Genomic DNA, 19,691 nt, shown 5'->3' with positions numbered 1-19,691 from the left:
ATAGTTTTAAACCTTCGAAGAAGTACTGGAAATAGTCTAGAGCATTTCTATGTGCCCTTCACCTGGCTTTTCATAACACTAGTGTTTTGAACTGCTATAGTATAGAACTTTTTATGAATTTTGCTTGTTTGTTCACTAACCCTTTCTGTTCTGGCATTACATGTTGGATTTAGTTCTGCTTTAAGTTTTCTTCAGTCTGATGATTTCTTACTATCGGATAATTATGACACCTTTGAGAAGCCCTGATCATTTGTCGAATGCCCTTCTGTTTGTATTTGTTTCATCAGGGATGGTTTGGGTTAACTGTTTTTGGCAGTGAAACCCCAGAAGTTGTGCCCTTCTTAGTGCATCAGACTCATGGCATTGATTCGTACCTCTCATTACAGCATTGGCAGTGCTAACCTTATTCACTTGTTACAGGTGTCTGCCATGTTTTCTGCTAGGAAGTCACTTTTTATTTTTTTTCCACTTACTAAATACCTTATGGAGATAAGTGCAGTTTGAGACTGTGCAAATATCTTGTTTTTCATTCTACTTTCTCCACTGTCTGTGGTTCTTTCATTAAATGGCTGTTAGTGATATTTGCCTAATGGCGAGTATTTCACCAGAATATTCGTTCAGCCAGTATCACGTATTATTGCTATTGTGTATGAGGCAGTTCACCCTATAACCAGGTGTTTGTTGAATGTTCCACTATTTAGAGCATCAGGTATGTGATAATTCACTGGGCTCTTGCTCTGTTTGTGACACTATTTGTACTTTTTTGGGGGGGAGGGGGAACAGGATTTAGCAATGTAGTTCAGGCTGGCCTTGAACTCACTAAGTAGTCTAAGCAGGTGTCAGAATTGGAGGCAGTCTTCCTGCCTCTGGCTCCCTAGTGCTGGGATTATAGAGGTGTGGTGCCACACCAGGCTTGGATAATGTAGTTAACTTTAAATAGTTTATAGTCAAAGAAAGAGTAAGGAATTGTAGAACAGTTAGTTCCTATGTGGTTAGTTAAGTAGAATTCTTAGAGAGCAATACCTTTTTTGGAAATTTTTTTGCTGGTAGACTCAGCTCTTTGGCACAAGTTCTCTTACCATGCATTAGTTATTCAGTTACTATGCTAATGCGTCATAAGTCAAACTCATGATAGCATAAATCTTTAAGCAAATAAATCTCTGTATTGCTTTATCTTTGCCCTTAAATATCCTGCTTGTTTTTCCAATGGTGCATTTCACATTTCTCAGTATGCTTTTTCTATATTGTCCAACACATCCTAAGGTCTTTCTACTCTTGGATCTTACCAGAGGGAACCATTCGTTCACATGAACAGCTCTAAATTCCTGTTCCTAGTAAAAATCTCAAAAGTAGTAGTTAAAAATTTGTTTGTAAGCATAATTTCCTTATGCTTATGCTATATTCTCTCTAGATAGATAGATAGATAGATAGATAGATAGATAGATAGATAGATCTTTACCTGCCTGTACCAGAAAACTGGGGTTAACATGACTTTATTCTGTATTTGCCAGTAGTGAACTTTGGTAGTAATTCTTGTTGGTAAATACAAGTATTCAGAAGCACAAAGTTTTATTTAGGTTTTTATTTATTTTAGGTGTCTTGATTTAATTTGATGTGACCATTGGCTACATCTTTATTTTTGTACTACCATTCCCCCAACATGTGATGTATTTTAATACTGACTTTTCCCAACGAGTCTTATATTCCTACTCGTTGGGAAAAGTCAGTATTAAAATACATCACATGTTTCCTATAGTAATTTACTCTAGGCAATGACTTGGCTGTCCTTTTTTTTTTTTTTTTTTTGTATTTTAGGGAAGGGTCTATAAGGTGTTCAGGGTCTCACAACTAGATCAGACTTATAGTGATCTGCCTGTTTACAGCCTTCCAAGAGCTGGGATTGTAGGTGTGCACCACCATACCCAGTCTCAATTGTCATCTCAGTGTGCCCCTGGGGCGGGGCTGGCACAGCAGGCCTGGGGATGAAACCCCCAGCCCCTGCGCTTGCTTGCAGGCACTTTAAGGCTGTACCTTTAAAAAAAAAAAAATCAGTTTCACAGTTTTTCTTCTATAAAAGGAGGGATCAAACCTGGAAGGAAGCTGGATAATCTGCCTTCAGAATCTTACTCTCATCCTACATCTCTGTTCAGATCCTTAAGGCTGTGGTGAGGATTAAGTGAAACAAGCCGCATAAAACCTGTGGCATAGAGTAGAGAGCCCTTGAAAGGTATTCAAAAATTGACAAATATGATTACTGCTAGAATTCAGTAGCTTGTCTGCAGAAGAAATGTTAGAATGATAGTGTTCTAAAACATAATTTTACTTTCAAACAAGTGGTAAATCTGCAGAAAATAAAATATTTACGCAGACCCGTTGTTTGGATGGTTTTGAAGCTGTATGGTTTGCTCACTGGATGAATGTAGCCTACATATTAGAATTTTGTCTTAAAATTTCTTTATTTTTACATTTGATATAAAATGGCCTTACAGCTTTTAGACTTATTATTCACTAATTTTTGAGAATTGTGACACTTTGCAGTGTATCATTAATGCTGTTGGAGTTGGCTTACTTAATTGAAGTAATATTCCTCTTGGCCTTGTTTCTCTTAGTTGAATTGAAAATTAGTTCTCAATTTGTGGTCAGTTTTCTGTACTTTTCATAAGGCCATGGTAGGCCTGTATTCCAGAATAATGAGTGAGAATAGTCCATAAGAAAGAAAAAGTATTTGATTGGACTGAAAATTCTATTGGTGGTTTTGCCAATGAAATACAATTCATTTAATTAAACTTCAAAAACAGTGTTGAGGACTGGGGAGATAGCTCAGTAGAATAAATGCTTGCCTGGCAAGAGCAAGGTCCTGAGTTCAATCCCCGGTATCCCCCCCCCCAAAAAAAAAACAACAAAAAACACAACACCAACAAAACCCCAGTGTTAATCCATATACTCAGCAGAAATGATTAGAGGTCTTTCTGTATTTATGATTAGGTTGGGGTGTCTAAGAAAATAATGTTGATTTTTTTCATAATCTTTTAAAATATGATTTTTTAAGTTCTATAAGGTTTTAGATTTTTTTGTTGTTGATTGTAGCTTAGCTTAAAGGCTTATAAAAGATTTTTGTTAATGTGTAGCACCATCACTACATAAAGGAAGTACCTAGCTTTTATCAGATATTTGTGCTTTGCCTTTGTGTTAACTATAAAAGAGATAACCAGGAATTCCTATAAAGGAATATTTTTGAAGGAAACTTCAGATGATGATGCTCAGAGAAGAATCTATATACTAACTATATTCTTTATTAGTTTGAGGGGAATTTTTTGTGCTGTTAGAATATTGGTTTCTTCTTGAAATCTATATTAAGATGCCATACTTCAGTTTTCCAAGTAATAATCCACACCAGAATGGTTGCTTGTACATAATAGGATTACTCATTTCCTTAGGAAAAAAACAAAAAACCTCAATAAAAGTATATGGTAATAATGTTTTGTTATTTAACTTTTCAACAAATGTGGGCTGAATTTACCATTATGTTTTTATAATGCATTTTGTGAAGTTTTGACATTTGTATTTTATTTTAGAAATATGAGATATAGCAGACCCTTAGTATTAGCTAAGATTGTTGAAAATCCACATATTCTTAGCTAGCACTGCATGGATATCAGAGGTCTATTAACCTGCAGGATACAAGTCTTTGGTTATGCTTGCTTATTGGTTAATTGACTCACAGCATCCTCAAATCATCCTTGCACTGTCAAAGAGTCAAATTTACACTCAGCAAATTTATGAATCACTGTTTGTCATGGAAATTTGTGAACATTCTTAAGCAGTCAGAATTGGGCTTGTTCAATCTAGAAATGCTGTAGGATGAATGGGAAATGCAGAATGAACATCCTTCATGGTTTGATGTTTATGCCTGTGGTGCAGTTGAGCCTTCTATAATCCTTCAACTTACAGCATACTGTCTAAGACTTCTAGGGGGTGGCCTCATTTGTAGATGGGACCTGAGAGGTGAAGCATCACTTAATTTTGTCTGCCTATAACACATATGGAATGAAACCAGCAATTTAATTGTTTCAATTTTTTTTTTCTGTCTACAATTTTTCCAGGTTGGTATCATCTTTTACTTCACGAATATTATTATTTATTTATTTATTTATTTATTTATTGCGATACCGGGGATTGAACTCAAGACCCTGCATTTGCCAGACAAGTGCTTATTCCGGGCCCCTTAAGGAAAATTATACTGCTGTTTGTTTTTGCTGATAATATTGGTAGGGAAAGCTAATACAATTTGAAATTAACTTCCACTTGAAGCTTACTTAGTTAAGATGGTGAATGGACTAGGGCTAGGTGACCAACTCCTCATGTATAACATTAGAAATTCCATGTTCTCCTGTAGCCACATGTAACAACCTATGTGTAACAGCTTATGAATGTCACTTCCTAACAGATGAAGTTAAAATCATCTATATTCATATTTTTGAGGCCAACTAATATATATAATCTTGTGAATTGATATTCTCAAATTTACAATATTTTGAATCAATTTGTGCTTTGGTGGGCATATTGGTACTCTCCACGTGGAGATTACAAAGGCTTTTCCAGAAAAGTATGCACATCTCTTACTTTAAATTCAGTGACTTGTAATACAGCAAAATAGTATTGTGTCCAGATAGCAGTTGGAAATCACTGGTCAGATCTAGTAACTGCAGGGTAGAGTGTTGCCCTTTGATTTGACCAAAGTTCCACATCTGGAGGCAAAACTCCACACACGTGCTTCAGCTAGATACCCTGACTCCCATACCACTAGGAGCTGGGCAGGTAGCATTGACAAGTGTCCTAGCTGGGGCTGTGGCACAATGAAGGCACAGCTGTGTGCATTAGTGGGGCAGCTACTGACTTACGCTAGCCATTCACTGCCAGGCAGGAATGTAGGTCCCAGGCTTGCCAGGTCTTCTGCTGCTTAGAAAGCAGCTCAAGATCTGTTTTTTTTTTTTTTTTAAATTTCTTAAAGAATAAAATATCTTGAGTTTTAAGTGTTGTCAATTTGTTTGAATTTTTAAAACACTGTGTGGGCCAACATTTTCTTGGCCAAACAGAACAAGTCTGTGGGCTGAGTTTGGCTTACAGCCAGGTGGTGCTGGAGCTGTCTCTCTCCAGCTTGTGAGAGCTGCTTGTTGGGCATCTTGTCCAGGCTCTACAAACTGTCCTCACCTGGATGGCTGAAACTCTGCAGTGAGAGTGTTTACACCACAGAAATTGGCAGAAAAGCTGAGCTCAGTCTCTTTTCTCATTCCAAGGCAGGTAAGCCTGAAACACCCTTGCACACTCTCACCAGTTTGAGATTTGTGTGCTGTTACACCTCGTGGACCATGGCATGTTTGGCCAAAGCTTCTTAACTCAATTTGTTCTGATTTTTATATTTTTTTCCTTCTTAAAAAATGTTTGAAGTACTTCCATCTGTATCTCTTCTATTATAATATTTTTGTGAGTGTTACACTTTCTCCTTGTTTTTGTCCAAGTTTGTGTGGGAGCTGGAATTGCAGTCTTATATCTGTTAGTGCCTAGTATAGTGCGATGCTGATATATTGTTATATTTCATAGTGGACATTGAGTAAACTGAAGAAAGTGCTACTTGTTTGACTAAGAAAAAATCTTACATATGCGTCTCCTTTAGGAAATTTAATCTCTTTAAAATAAATTAATTAGCTTAATATAGGGACAGTATAGTGATTGTTTTCTGTAGAAATTTGGAAAATGCTCCAGTGGTGTACCTGAAGATTTATCATGTTAGAAATAATTTCTAGAGAAATTTTAAGCCTAGGTATTACATTTTCATTCCAACATAAAAAGTAAACATCTCTGAAATTATAATGAAAAATGAGATATACTTAATTGATTGCAGTTTAATTTAGTATAATTTTCTGAAGACTGAATTGTTGTACATTTAAGTATATTTCTATATCACAAGTAATTAAAAATATAACAGTGTACAAGTAAAACAGAAGCGGCCAATATTCACAATACTAGTTAAGACTGTGTATTTTCAGATGACAGATAAAATTCTGTGAGGGGCAGGCCTGTAAAAGTGGTCCAGCCAGGTGATATTGAGGTTGGAGGAGATATCATCTTGCCTGTACTAGACCTTGGTTGGTTTATTTAGAGTTCCTTCTTATGGTTATATAACAAATTGCTATGAAGCAAAAATCATATTACTGTGAACTCTAAGAGGCATACACAAATTTTTATTTTAAGGAGAGTTTTATGGATTAGTTTAAAGAACTTGGTTTCAGTAAATAGGTATATAAATTCTGCAATCATGATTTACTTGCTGGGTTACTTTGGGTAGGTTTTTTTCACCTCTTGTTGCCTGAGTGTCCTTTTTTTATTAAGTGAAATTGTTATGAATTTGGAATGAAACTGTATATATAAAATGATGAACACAATTCCTGAGACTGTGCAGGCTGCTGCTGCTCTTGTTATCAGTACTTATATAAGCACAATCCTTGTAGTGCATTTATGTTTATAATAATGAGACTTAAAAATATTAGAACAAAGTAATTTTGCCTAAAATCAGAGCTTTTATATCCTATGGTTTGAAAGTGTCTTTCTTTTATCCCCAGTGTATTAGAACATCTTTTAGTGAATTGTGGTAAAGTCCTTTGATACTTGCAAACAAGATATCATATTCCTTTGATGACAACTGATTTAGGTTTAATTTTCTCCTCATTATAGAAAGCAGTAACGTTATTGATCATTACCTAGTAATAAGAAGGATTGAGAATTTTAAAGTATTTTCTTCTTTAGTTATTTTTCCCAAAAGTACTGCTCATATTCAGGAAGCTTATTTCATTTTCTTGCCTCGACTTGATAGGAGTGTGCATATGTATTTATTAATGATATTTGGGAAAATACTAGTTTTGGAATCAAGGTTCTGCTTATAAGGAAATAACTTGAATATAGTAAATATGTGAGTTCAAATGGAAGACTTTAGGAAGTAGAGATTTTATAGAATGACACAGATCATCACATAAGATGAACATTGATTTAAGAGTTTAATATATGGCTGTTCACCAAATTTGAAGAATCAGCTTTTTAAGTAATTTCCAAATCATTTGACCTACTAATACTGATCATGGGAAGACCTGCAGTAGACACAAAGAAGTTGCATACATTTTCTCTTTAGAATGGATTTATATTTATTATGGCATTAGATTTTATTAATTGCACTGCTTGTTTATTTATTTATTTTGGCGGAACTGGGGATTGAACTCAGGCCCTTGCACTTGCCAGGGACGTGCTTATTCTACTGAGCCATCTCCCTGGCCCCTACACAATGTATTTTAAAATGTTGTCTTTAAAGAATTCACTTTATTTCTACAGTGCTGCTGATCACATAAATTCAGTGATAATTAATTGGGCAAGATAGTCATTGCTCTCCTTCCTTTTGTGCTTTGTCAGATAGCATATTTATCTTAAGATTCTAGGTCACAGAGCAGCTTTCAGGGTGAGCTCTATTTCACTTAAATTTCTTAGGCTCAGTTTGAATAAAAGCATTGAAGTCTGGAGATCTTTATATTAAATTTGAATGACATAATGACAGCAATGTTGCCTGTAGCCAAACACCTTAAGTAAAAATCACACTCATTGTATTATGTAGTAGCTAATTATAATTAAAGACTGGGTTTGTTAGTTTTATTTGATCTGTTAGAGTTATGTAGGAAGTTTTGATTTGGTATATTATCATGGGAAATATGATTATTCATATGTTAGCTTTTTAGACAATTATATTTTATACTGTATTACAATGACCCAATAAATTGCTGAATATACTGTCTGCTGAATATGACTTTACCATGAAAAATTTGGTGCATAGGGAAGGAAAGGTTGGAATATATCAACCTTTTCTGACAAGAAACTTTGAATTTTGACCTAATACGGGCAACCTTTGTGCACAATAAAAGTGAGCTTAATCTTGAGGTCATGGTTGAGTTGAACGGCAGGGTCGTGTGGTAGAGTTTATGCTGACCCTGGGTGCTTCAGAGCCTCCCTGTTTATTGGATAAATGGAAGCTTGATACTTTTTAACTTTTTTTTTTTTTTTTTTTTTTTTTTTTCCGGAACCAGGGATTGAACTCAGGCCCTTGTGCTTGCCAGGGAAGTGCTTATTCCACTGAGCCATCTCCCCGACCCCTAAAAATATTTTTTAAAATATTATTTTTCTTACTTAGCATTTTGGGAAGCTTACTTAGAGCAAGTTATTTGGCTCTTTAATACTATCTCATATACTCAAGGTTCAGCTGTCTGTTTATTTGGATAAGTTCATCTGTTTTTATAAAGTTTACTGTTTCTGAGTGAAAGGTATGAGTATGCTATTATTACTTGTTCCATAGATAAGCGATAGCTAAAAATAAATGTTCTCTAGCTCATGGAAAAGACAACTGACATATATAAGATTGGAACTGAAAATATATGTTCTTTCAAGAGGTTTCTTTCCTTTGACAAGTTGAACTTTTGTTATCTAACTGGGAACTGTCAGAAGAATTTTTAAGTGGTTTATGCCTTTATATAGATTATAATTAAGAGACCTCATGTGAATTATTATCTTAAAAAGCTCACAAGATTTAGGGATTGGTTAGTCCCTTGGAATTTCTTTTAAAGTGCATTGGCTAATCTACTTATGTTATATAGCATGATATAGTAATAAAATATTTTTAGGGTTTTGCCTGCTATACCTAGAAGGAAAATTGTTTTGAAACATAAATAAATTTTACTATTAAATACTTTATCATCAAATACCCTGACGGTTTTGTCATTAATTAAATTATACCCTAGCAAACAGGAAAAGCCTTTAGTGTTGCACTACCTGAACACCTATTGAATATTCTGCCCAAATAATTGATTGAAATAACACATAGTGAGGAGAGTGTCAGAGACTCTAATGGAAAGAACTTCTAGTTTTTTAATCGACCCTGCAAAATATATTCCCTGGGACTGATCAGCTCTGAAGCGCTGAGGTTTGATGATTGGAATGGCAGGAAACCATGCTTTCAGGACATAACGAATTGACGAGGCCATCCATCATTTGTTAGCATACGCTGAAACGTAGGCTGTGTGCAGAGGCCTGTGATTTAGTAAATACTTGGGAGATGAATAGAGCTTACACACAGGGGAAGATATTGCTGTCCTTCAGCAGCCTGAGACCCAGGCGCCTGCTGAGAAGGCCATCTGACAGCACATCATCAGTAACTGGCCTGTCACAGTCAGCGGTGCCCACCAACCATCGCCAGTATATTAAATGCATTTTTAATATCTGCTTCAGTAGATTTAATGAAGAAAATTTAGTTTCCATACTCCAAGCACTGCTTCCTCAAGTGTTCAAAAGCATAGACTCTTGCCTGCACACAAAGGGAGAAGACCATGCTGGCAGTTAGGAGAGTTGATTGAAAAGGAAATTTGGACAAAATAGAGTGCTCGCAAAAACATGCTTTCAGCAGAATCAGCATCTTCATGTAAATAGGCTTAGTTTTAAAATGAGATATCGTAGATTAATTTCTTAGCCCTTAATTTTCCTCTGTTGTAAGCTCTTTCCTGAGGAGGATTTAGCCTATTGGTAAAGGGATATAAACTTATTCCTCTGAAAAGAACTAATAGGGCGATGATATAGTTTGGCATAGTTTGCCAAATTTATGGAAAAAGACTCAGTTTTAAAATTTTGGGGGCTTGAGATACCACTGTTATTCCTTCTTGTTTTGCACAAAGCTGTGAGTAGGGTCTTTCTTAGTTTGTCACTTACTAGTTTAAATATTAAATATTACTTGTAAATTATTAATTAAATTACCTAGCTTTGTCTTATGTCTTACAAAACAATTCAGAATGAATAGGGGAAAAATTAGTTGCCAACTTGCGTTAAAAGGGTTCTTATATTTAGATTATGTTTCTTTAAAAATTATAATTTTAAAATGTTCTATTTGTCTCTTTAGGCAAAATATGTGGAGTCATAATAATGAGTTTTAATTGTGATATTATTTTCTATAAAACAGCAATATAATCAGTTAGATATTGTTGCAAGCATGCATTTTAAAGATTTCGCCTGTTTTAAAAAAAGTCCAGAATTTGCTCTCATGTTCACAGAAGCAGCAGCTATGGAATAGGACCTATAAATCTGATTCCTGCCTGTGTCAAAACAGTAATGTATTAAATGCATATTATTATAAAAATTTAAGACATGTCTTAAACACACTTACATTTTTATAACACATGGCAATATTAAATAATACATTTCCTTGTTAGCATCTGTTTGCCGTCATTGTTGGCGAGACCTATGATTTAATGCTTAAATTAATGACCAAGACCATTTTGGACCTGATATATGCCCCTAAGCTTATTACATCACTAAATAAAATAGAATGTATGCTCTGTGACAGAGTTATTTTTATAATTGTTTATCCCTTTAAGTGCCCTATTCAGTGATTCACTGAAAGGTTCATAATGGTTGGCTTGTAACCAGAAAATAATCTTAGAAAGGTAGAATATATTTCTTGTCTAGAAATAAAATTCTAGAATGATGGTGATGATAGGGTTTCCCAGCAAGAATTTGCAATACTCAAACTGTTCTTTTCTTCAGTGCTGTCAAAGAACTCTCATTGAGTTTTTGGATACATAGGTTTCCAACCACATCCCAGCTCCTAAGGCTGTCTTCTATTGCCAGCACTCATGTTCATATGAAGCTTCAAGGTGGGCCAAGTCTTTTGTTATGATCGAAAACCACAAGAGTTAAAATCTTCTTTACTTAGGATTTTGCAGATACGTCATCACTATACATAAAAATAAGTAGTGTTTTCCCCTATGTTTAGTTCTTTTCTTTTGAGATTGGATCTTTAGTCTTTTCTGTGTTGAACTCTGTTTGACTTCAGAGTCTTATCTTTGCTTTCTAAAGGTGCAGTATGAGACCTTTCAGTGTTTTTACAATAACCTGTTATTCATCTAAAGTCACTCTGCTGCCCAGCACAATACAGTATTATATGGTTTTGTGGTTTTCTTGCTCCCTGTGAAGTTCTCTTGGACTGTCAGCTCTCCTGTCATGCGATGGTAAGGTCGAGTTTTTGAGATGCTTCAACTTTACTTCTGGACTGCTGCATCTACACCTTCAAACATAAGGATCATCTTTGAATATCTGAGAATATTACTGTGGGAAGATTATTTCTTTGCTACTTTGGGACCATTCTTATGTACTTTATCACTCATGAATGGTAGCAAATCTTAAATCCTAAGAAAGATATTTCCTTGTCTTCATTTCCCTTTTACTTCGGTTTAGATAAAATAGTCCATTGGCATTAAAAGTTTGTTTCTTTTCCTTAGTGTTCTGTCCTAAGATAGTTGTTCTGATAAACTTTTAAGAGTTTTCTTGAAAGTGGTCAGGCCAACAGTCTTGTTTTTGTTGAATAGTAATGCTGAATTTTTCTGCTTAAGGCTCTCAAATTCTATTTTTGATCATTTTAACAGCCTTTTCAATTTATTGGCTTTGACTGGGAGACTTACACCAAGATAAAACATTGTAGGGAAATTGATGAAAAAGAGTATCAGATTTCACATCTCACTTATTTCCTTTTTCTGTCCATTTCCTTCCCTCTTCTTCTCAGCCCCTTTTCTTGTGTATCCCTTTTCTCCATCTGTTTCTCCCACTCCCCTTTTTTTACTTTGTTTTCTGAACACTGGATTAGATCTACTAAGAATTTGCAATGTTGCTTTGACTATTGTAGTTATACCTGTTCATTTGAAATATATACATAACTCCCTTTTGCTTTCTGACAGAGGGATTGTGGATTCCTTTGGCTAAGAGCTGTGTATTTTGCTGTGATTTTTATCTTCAGGTTCCTTTTATGCCTAGAACAATATTGTGTCCCTTTATGAATTCAGTGAATTTTTCTAACCTTCAGGTATGGGCCAGTACTTATTTTTACGATTTCTTTTGAGGAGAAGATGACTTAGAAGTGTGTTTGTTCATTTTTGTGCTATATAGTTCCATACAAACGACTTCCTATTCTTTCCTAAGATTGTTTTTTAAGCTCTCACTCTCTGGGTCATGATTTTAAAGTCCTATTTAAAATGATTAAAATATTCAGTAGCAGCTAAGTGCTTAGCTTAGTGCTCTCCTTAACACCAAATGAAAGTAAAATAGAATGTAGACGTGGAACCATTTGTTATATTTTAGTATACAAAACAATGGCTGTGTAAACTTAACCTTGTAATTTTGTGAGTTCCACTTTATCATGTAGCTGTAAAGGTAATCAAAATAAATCACAGGGGGTGAATAAATATTTTCTAGTGTGTTCTCTGTGCTTTCAGAAGTGATGCTTGATCCATGAAATTTTAGTAAGTGCATTAAATAAAACAATATGATGTGCACTATGTCAGATGTGATAAATTATCTGGTACAGGACATTTATACAACATATGTTGAGCTGCTATGTGAACAGCTTAATGACTATAAAGCACGTTAATCTGTCCTGCCATTTTTATATTTTGTTTTAAAGTTGCAAAATTTCTATTATAGATATTTATCTATTTGTTCGGGGGTGGAGGGTAGAGGTAAGATGATGGCATTAGAGAGGTATAGGCCATCTCCATAATGTCCTGACAGTGATTGGGGCTCCTCAGCTGTGCAGTGTACATAACACAGATGTTGGGGAGTCATCTGTCAGCCATGCCTCTCCTATGGAGTTAAAGTTCTAGAGGGAAAAGAATTTGACACAGTGCTGTCACTGTTACATTTTCACAATAGAAGAGCATGCAAATATTGAACCTCCTGCTTAGCAGTAGTGCCCTGTCTAATGTCTGTGCTGGTTAGAATAAAAAATCATGGGTGCATCTTGGGCTCAGAGATCTGACAAAGGTCATGCTATGTTGGGCATTTGAATTGGAAATTGTCTGGATGTAGATTTTATAAAGCTCCCACTGTTGTGTGTGGGGAGAATTTCTGCAGGGTTTTGTCCCTGGAGAGGCCTCTTAGGCCCTTTTCTGTCCTATGAATGAATTTAGATGTGAGGGTTACTTCTGCCTTAAAACTGTTAAGTTCATTTTGCATACATCCCTAGAGAGAAAAACTGGCAGATGCTTTTATCTTGGAAGTGTTTAAAAGAAAACTGCAGAGCAGGAACAAGAGAGAAAAGGGGCCCTGTGTGGAGTCCCAGAACATTTTGGAAATGGCCAATATGCAGTTTTCATCAGTATGAAGGCGGGGTGCAATATGGTGCCTGTAGCTCACAAGGGAATATGAATGTTGATTAAGCATACTCCCAGGCTTTGAAATTCTGAAAGCAGTGTCAGAATAATGGATGTTGAGCAAATGTCAAGCATTTGTTAATTTCTCTGTTATTTGGAGTTTATCTACCATGATCAATCAAATAAACTAGTGCTTCTCTCTTGTGGCATGTGTCATTGATATGGTGATTAGATGGCTAGAGAGACCTTCTGCTTTTTTCCCAGGTAACAGACTATAAACAAGTAGACAGACTTTTTCAGTTAAAAATTTGTTTATGGTTTGGTTTAGTAGAAATTTGTATTTTAACTAAGTGCTTTGATGACAATATAAAAATCCACAGTCATTGCCAAAGATATTAACTGTAGTGCCATATACAACAGCAGAGCTAATCCTGGGGTCTGTGATTTCTGTATAAATCTATTTTTCAGAAGTTTATAAAACTTTGATGTAAAACTGATAAAAGGAATTGGTCCTAAGTAAACTCTGATCTACTAACGCTTATAGGTAAAGTTTTTGATCATTTATATTTTTATCTTTTTATCCTATTTCTAACTTAGTTACTGATTTTTGTTCCTGTGAGGTAGTAAGTACACTTGCTTCATATACTTTAAAGTACTTCCTTTGCATTATCTTCAGGAAGCGAACCTCTTATGATGAAGAGCCACTTTTTAGCATTTACTTAACTGTATGCCATTATGGACTTGTAACATTTGGACGTAGAAGGAAGTTTTCCTTAGAAATACAAATGGCTTAAGCAACTAAAATTTCATTGGGATTGAAAATGTGCACCATATAAAGGGGTCCTGGACTTGAGGACAAGTGAACTTAACACTCAAGGAGGAGGGTTTTTCTATAACTTCTTGGCTAGAATCAAGATAGACTTGTGGCCTTTTTCTCTTCCCATGTTCTTTTCATAATCTTAGGCATTTAAAGTTCATGATTAGATAGAGTTTTGTTGTATCACTTAACCAACCCTGGTCATTTCAAATCAGTGACTCTGTGCTTTTTGGTGTGAAGTTTTCTGTAACACTGGATTCTCTGAAATGATTTGCCCTGTTACTAAAACTCAGTAAACTTTTCCTTCAAGCGATTCATAACTGAGCATCCACAGGACATTGTACACATTGCTTCTGGTAGGCTCTGCTCTGATTGTCTCAGTCAGCCTTAATATCTCAAGTGTTACCATTTCCCAGGCAGATGGCACTTAGCTTCCTCTTCAGGTTAAGATGTTTAATTTTAACTCTATGTTAGGCCTTTGGTTTCAGCCCTTTCTTGGACTACAATTCTTAACCTTTTGAATAAAATCCCTGCATCTCTTGCAGAACACTAAAAGATCCACTACTGTACTCCCTGCAGCATCATAAGAACAGGCAGCTCACAGAGTGAACTCATCATGAGCATGACCTAGCCACTGCACGAGAGTCATTAACTTGGATCGTACACCAGAGTACCCAGGCTCTTAGTGTATGGAGCACTCAGTTGTTTTCTACCCATTGTGATAAAACTATTGTTTCTAGTTTAGATTAGAAAGACATACAGGGTGCTGTAGCACATGCCTATTAATTCTGTGTTCTGGGAAGCTGAGACAGGAGAATCAAAAGCTTAACCTGGGCAATTAAGTGACATATTGAGACTCCATCTCAAAATAATAAAAATTAAAAGAAGGACTGGGTTTCTAACTCAGTGTGGAAGCCCTGAGATCAGTCCTCAGTACTGAAGGAAAAGAACCAAACCAAAACAAAAGATGAATGATCTTGGCATAGTGTTGAAAATTACTATGAAGTAATAAGGATTATGAATTTCAGTTACTGTTAATTCTTAAGCATAAGTACACAGTGAATGCTTCCTAACACTGCAGTGAAAAGGCTGATTGTCTTGGTAGGCGGTGTACTGTAGTGCATGCAGACTGTAGCTCCGTATCTCTTGTCTTCCAATTAATGTCCTCAGATAACTGGATCCCACATGTATTACAACTATAAATAATGACTGTATTTTTAACAAGTACTAAATGAATATTATTTCCTACTTGGCACCCATTCTAGTAATAGTTAAACACATCTGAGCCTACTCTTTTGATTGATCATAGAGCATGTTTTCAGGAGTGCCAACCCTTGGCGCTTTGATAATAGCATTTAAAGATAGACAAATGGCATTCAGTTTGACAAGGGGATATTGCTACAAGGTGGTCAGAAAGTCTAGACCACCTGTGTAGCACACTTCAGTAACCATAACAGTTCTTTGTTATGTGTGTTTGTGTTTCTATAGTTGATAGCCAGATCAGATAAGAAATGTGACCGTGAAGTTGGCTTTCTTTTGTAACTAGTAAAGTTATTATAAAGTGAGTCCTAAAGATGAGTTCTGTTTTGAACCCAAAAGACAAATCATGAGCGGCACATTTACAAAATCCACACCTTCTCCTGGACAATTACCTTGGTCCAATAGAGTGAGTGAATTATTTTATGTGTTAATTGAGAAAGTTCACCCAAGTATTTTATACTTGTGCTTAGTAAGCATAGACTCCTTAACCATTGATCGTTATGTCCCCCTGTTCTCTGTATTCTTCAAACTAGATGAACTACTAACATGCTGAAGACACATTTCTTCATAATCTTTTTCAGTACCTACTTCTCTGATGGTTGTGAACAAGGGAGACTTTTTAGGAGAGGAAGAAATATGAAAGTTTAGATAAACTGAGATTTTCAATTAAATTTTTTAAAAATTTTATTTGCTTCAGAAGACAATAGTAATTCTGAAATTTTATAGTTGTATAATCTGTAGTTGAAGAAGAATCTTCCTAAAACTTTTTTTGTTATGGTACAAGTGGAGAGGGTAGAAGTGTTTGTGTAGTCCTTTTAAGAGTTTGAAAGAGGATGAAATTCATCCATTCATTTTTATTCCCCCCATTTTATATGGTTATTTATGTTTGGTCAAGAATTGCATTTAATTTGAACTCGTTTATCCCTATTACATCATCAGAACTTACGCTTTAACTCAGAATGAAGTAGAATGTTCATATTTTTCCTTCTGTTTGGAAGGTACTTAACACTTGTCATAGAGTTGAATGACTGCTACAGCAAGCTAAAGAAAAATACACAAAACGCTAGTGAGAGAATTCTTTCTTCTAGCACAGTTGTTGTGGTAGGAAGAAATACATTAAATGTCATTTTAGCAACTGAGAGATATCAGTAGATCCCTTTGTTGGAAGCAAATTGATCAAACATTTTGGGATAATATTTAAGTCATAGAGAAACAACTTTAAGTAGCTAAGTGTAGTTACTATTTCATACTCAGTAATTATGTATTTTGTTTTAGAGATTTTTCAGCAGTGTGTTATTACAAGATAAGTGCTCTGCAGCAAATGTTAAAGCCTTTAGAATATATGGAATTTAAACAGTCTGGGTGTGATCTGAAACTTAGGTGTATACCTTGCATCCGATACTGACTTCCACTCTAAGGAGAATAGTTACAAACCACCGTGTGCACTTGACACATGCAAATGCTAAATACAGTAGCAGCGTGAGGTCTCTGTCATTAACAGTAATTTATGTAATGAAAGCCACCTGGCTGCTGTTTTTTATAATTAATTGCTTGTAAATAATAAATATAAATATAATTTATAGTTTTCTAAATTTGATTACTATATAGACTCAACAGCCAACATTAAAAAATTGTGGTTTCATAATTTACTTAGGACATGATATATAAATTTATATTTAAAAAATATCTGATGAAAAAATGTTTTTAGAAGACAGGGGCAAGAATCTAATCAAGTTGTGTTGCATTTATTTGAGTTGGAATGCCAATTTTGAATTAATCTCACCAGTTTAATTTTTATATTGTTATCTGAATATTTTAAAATAATTTCTAAATATAGTTTAATACCCAGAAGACATTAGCCTATGCAACAAAACTCTTGGAAATTTTTATTTTCCTATTTAAAAAAAATTCCCAACATGTTTTGCAAAGATTTCATACATGGGGGAAAGCTCTTGCGCACATATGATGATATATTTTATACTGTGTTAGTGGTAAGAGGTTAGACCTCATAGACTTACCAAGCTTGGTATCATTAAGGCTTAGTGGTAGTTGTTTTTTCTTATGTGAGCACAAATGTCAGCTAGCAAAGAATTATTTTTTTCTGATGTAGTGGAAAAATAGCAGTGATTCATACCTCTTGATTTTTTTTTAGTGATTTATTTTATTTTATTTTATTGAGAAACAAATATCAATGAGGCACTTTCAAAACTGATCAATAGGACAGTTTCAACACTTAATACACTGTACACTGTTATCTTCTTAGTGGTCATCCGTAGTACAAGATGCAGACAGAATAACCTGTCCAAACACTATTAGTGCAAATCTTTCTTCTCATTGAATTAAGCGAAAGTAGCTGTGCATCTATCCTAACTATTCTGCATATCCAGAAACAAAATGGTCCTTCCCTTTGTATCACCTTTTTTGTTTAGTCCTGTCAGAAATGGGTATTCCATTGGCATCTAAATACTATAGGTGCGTGAATTCAGCAAAACAATCCAACACAGTCCAGCAGTCTACAATAGTAGTGGGTTATCCACAGAAGTTGTTGACTTGAGCTTTTCATAGCTCAGCATATTAACATGGCTTCACCTTATATACCTCACACTCTTGCACTTTTCTGCTGGATCATACCTCTTGAAATGAAAGAGGGATTAGAGCCCTGTCTTCTTTGCTCTTTCATTAAGAGAAAGAGTGGAGTGATCGAAGGCAAAGGAAGGAATGACTAAGGTTAGGACTGACAATTACGTTTACTGACTTCAGGTTTATTATTGATGATTCTGTTAAACTTTCTCATCTTTATGAGTCTCATTTTAAAAACTTGTTTGTTTTCTACATACATTTGCATTTAAAGCTATAGCATTTAATTATATTGTTACTTTGTACCATAGCTGTGAAATTACTGTCATTTTCAGTCTATGAAATGTGTATCATACTTTGTGATTTGTAAATCAAAGGAGAATTTTGTAGCTTAGATTTATGAAATAGAAAGATTTATGAAATCTTTCCAGTAGCATTTCTTTCTTCACCATAATTTAGGAAAATTTAGCTAAATCAATAATGCTATATTTTAGTTAATTTGACTTTAAAAATTCTAGAATCTTTTATGTTCTTTGTAGAAATTTGGCTTCATCATAAAGAACAGTCCCATTAAATGGCAAAATTGCACGTTAACTGTTTATAAGATTGTGAGAGTCGAGCTAGTGACTCTGTTGCTGAGACTGTCTGTGAAGAATAAAGATCATGGCTTCGGTGTGTGGTCAGTGTTCCCCATCCATCACCTCAACAGCAGGCATCAGATTTATTCATTGCCTGGTTTCCAGGGCCTAATAATCCCTCAAGAATTTCCAATGTTGTTGACTGTCCCTATTTACATCACTGAAGAAAGAAACTTCACAACAGGTGCAGCTGTATACTAATTGTAGGGTGTGCTTAATCTGTCCAGAAGGGAGAGTGACTCCAAATTTGGTATCTTAGACAGTGGAATGACCTTTGAAAGTCCCAGGATAAGAATTGCCAACAATTGCAACAGGCTAATTATACCCATAAGGAGTTGTAAAGTGCTTTTAAGTTTTCCTGTACACCTAGAAGTTCAGTGACCGGCTTGAAGTCATTAACATATGACAGATGCACTCCCTTTTCAAGGGCTCCTATGATAAGTTTTGATTGTAGAAGTGGGAATTTGACCCTAGCTTATCACTTGCTTCATTAGCTTGTGTGGGGACAAGGAGGTGGGGCTTTTGGGGTTTTTTTGGTTTTTTTTCCTCACATGAGTGTTATCTTACTCATGTTTCAAAATTCCGTCTACCTCCTTTTCTCTGCTGATGGAAGGTCACAGCAGATAACCTTGATGCTAGTTTCTCCAAAGCATATTATGTGTGTATTGTGCAGTGTTATATATATCTTTATATATAAACATATAGGATCTTAATTTTTCATTTATTATGTATTTTTATATGTTTGCATAATTATACATATTTTAAAGTTTGTATTTATTTGGGATGGTACTGTGAATTGATCTCAGACTGTCACACTTAACAGTACACTCAGTACTTTAAATTTTTTTTATTTTGAAACAAAATCTTGCTAAGTTGCCTCAGGCTGGGCTCAAACTTGTGATCCTTCTGCCCCAGCCTTGCAGAGTGCCAGGATTATAAGTATGTACCACCGTGCCTAGTTAATTATATTATTTTAGAAATACCAGTTTCTTGTTATCTCAGCCAAAGTTCCATCCAGCATGAGAAATTTAGCAACTTAGTGAAACCCTGCATGAAAATTAAAAAAAAAAAAAAAAAATTAAAGAAGGACTTGGTTCTAGCTCAGATCTCTGAGCTTACTCTCTGGTTCTGCAAAGGAAAAAGAGAAGGAAGGGAAGGGGAGGGGAGGGGAGGGGAAGG

General features: G+C 35.2%; 1 protein-coding gene across 5 annotated transcripts in view; it reads left to right on the top strand.

Annotated features, from left to right (window-relative positions):
• CUNH15orf41 (chromosome unknown C15orf41 homolog) overlaps positions 1-19,691 on the top strand; it is a 261,509-nt gene that overhangs the window by 6,309 nt on the left and 235,509 nt on the right. Inside the window, exon 2 of one of the 5 annotated variants that reach the window (XM_023703229.1) lies at positions 5,192-5,301. The exons of the other annotated variants lie outside the window; for them this stretch is intronic. The gene's annotated coding sequence lies outside the window, so the exon portion shown is untranslated. The remainder of the gene's footprint in view (positions 1-5,191; positions 5,302-19,691) is intronic. 5 annotated transcript variants of the gene reach the window in all.

The sequence above is a fragment of the Octodon degus genome, unplaced genomic scaffold (genome assembly GCF_000260255.1).
Source record: "Octodon degus isolate 3935 unplaced genomic scaffold, OctDeg1.0 scaffold00166, whole genome shotgun sequence".
NCBI lineage: Eukaryota > Metazoa > Chordata > Mammalia > Rodentia > Octodontidae > Octodon > Octodon degus.
Note: the sequence above shows the minus strand (reverse complement) of the source record. Positions and strands in the feature narration are given on the sequence as shown.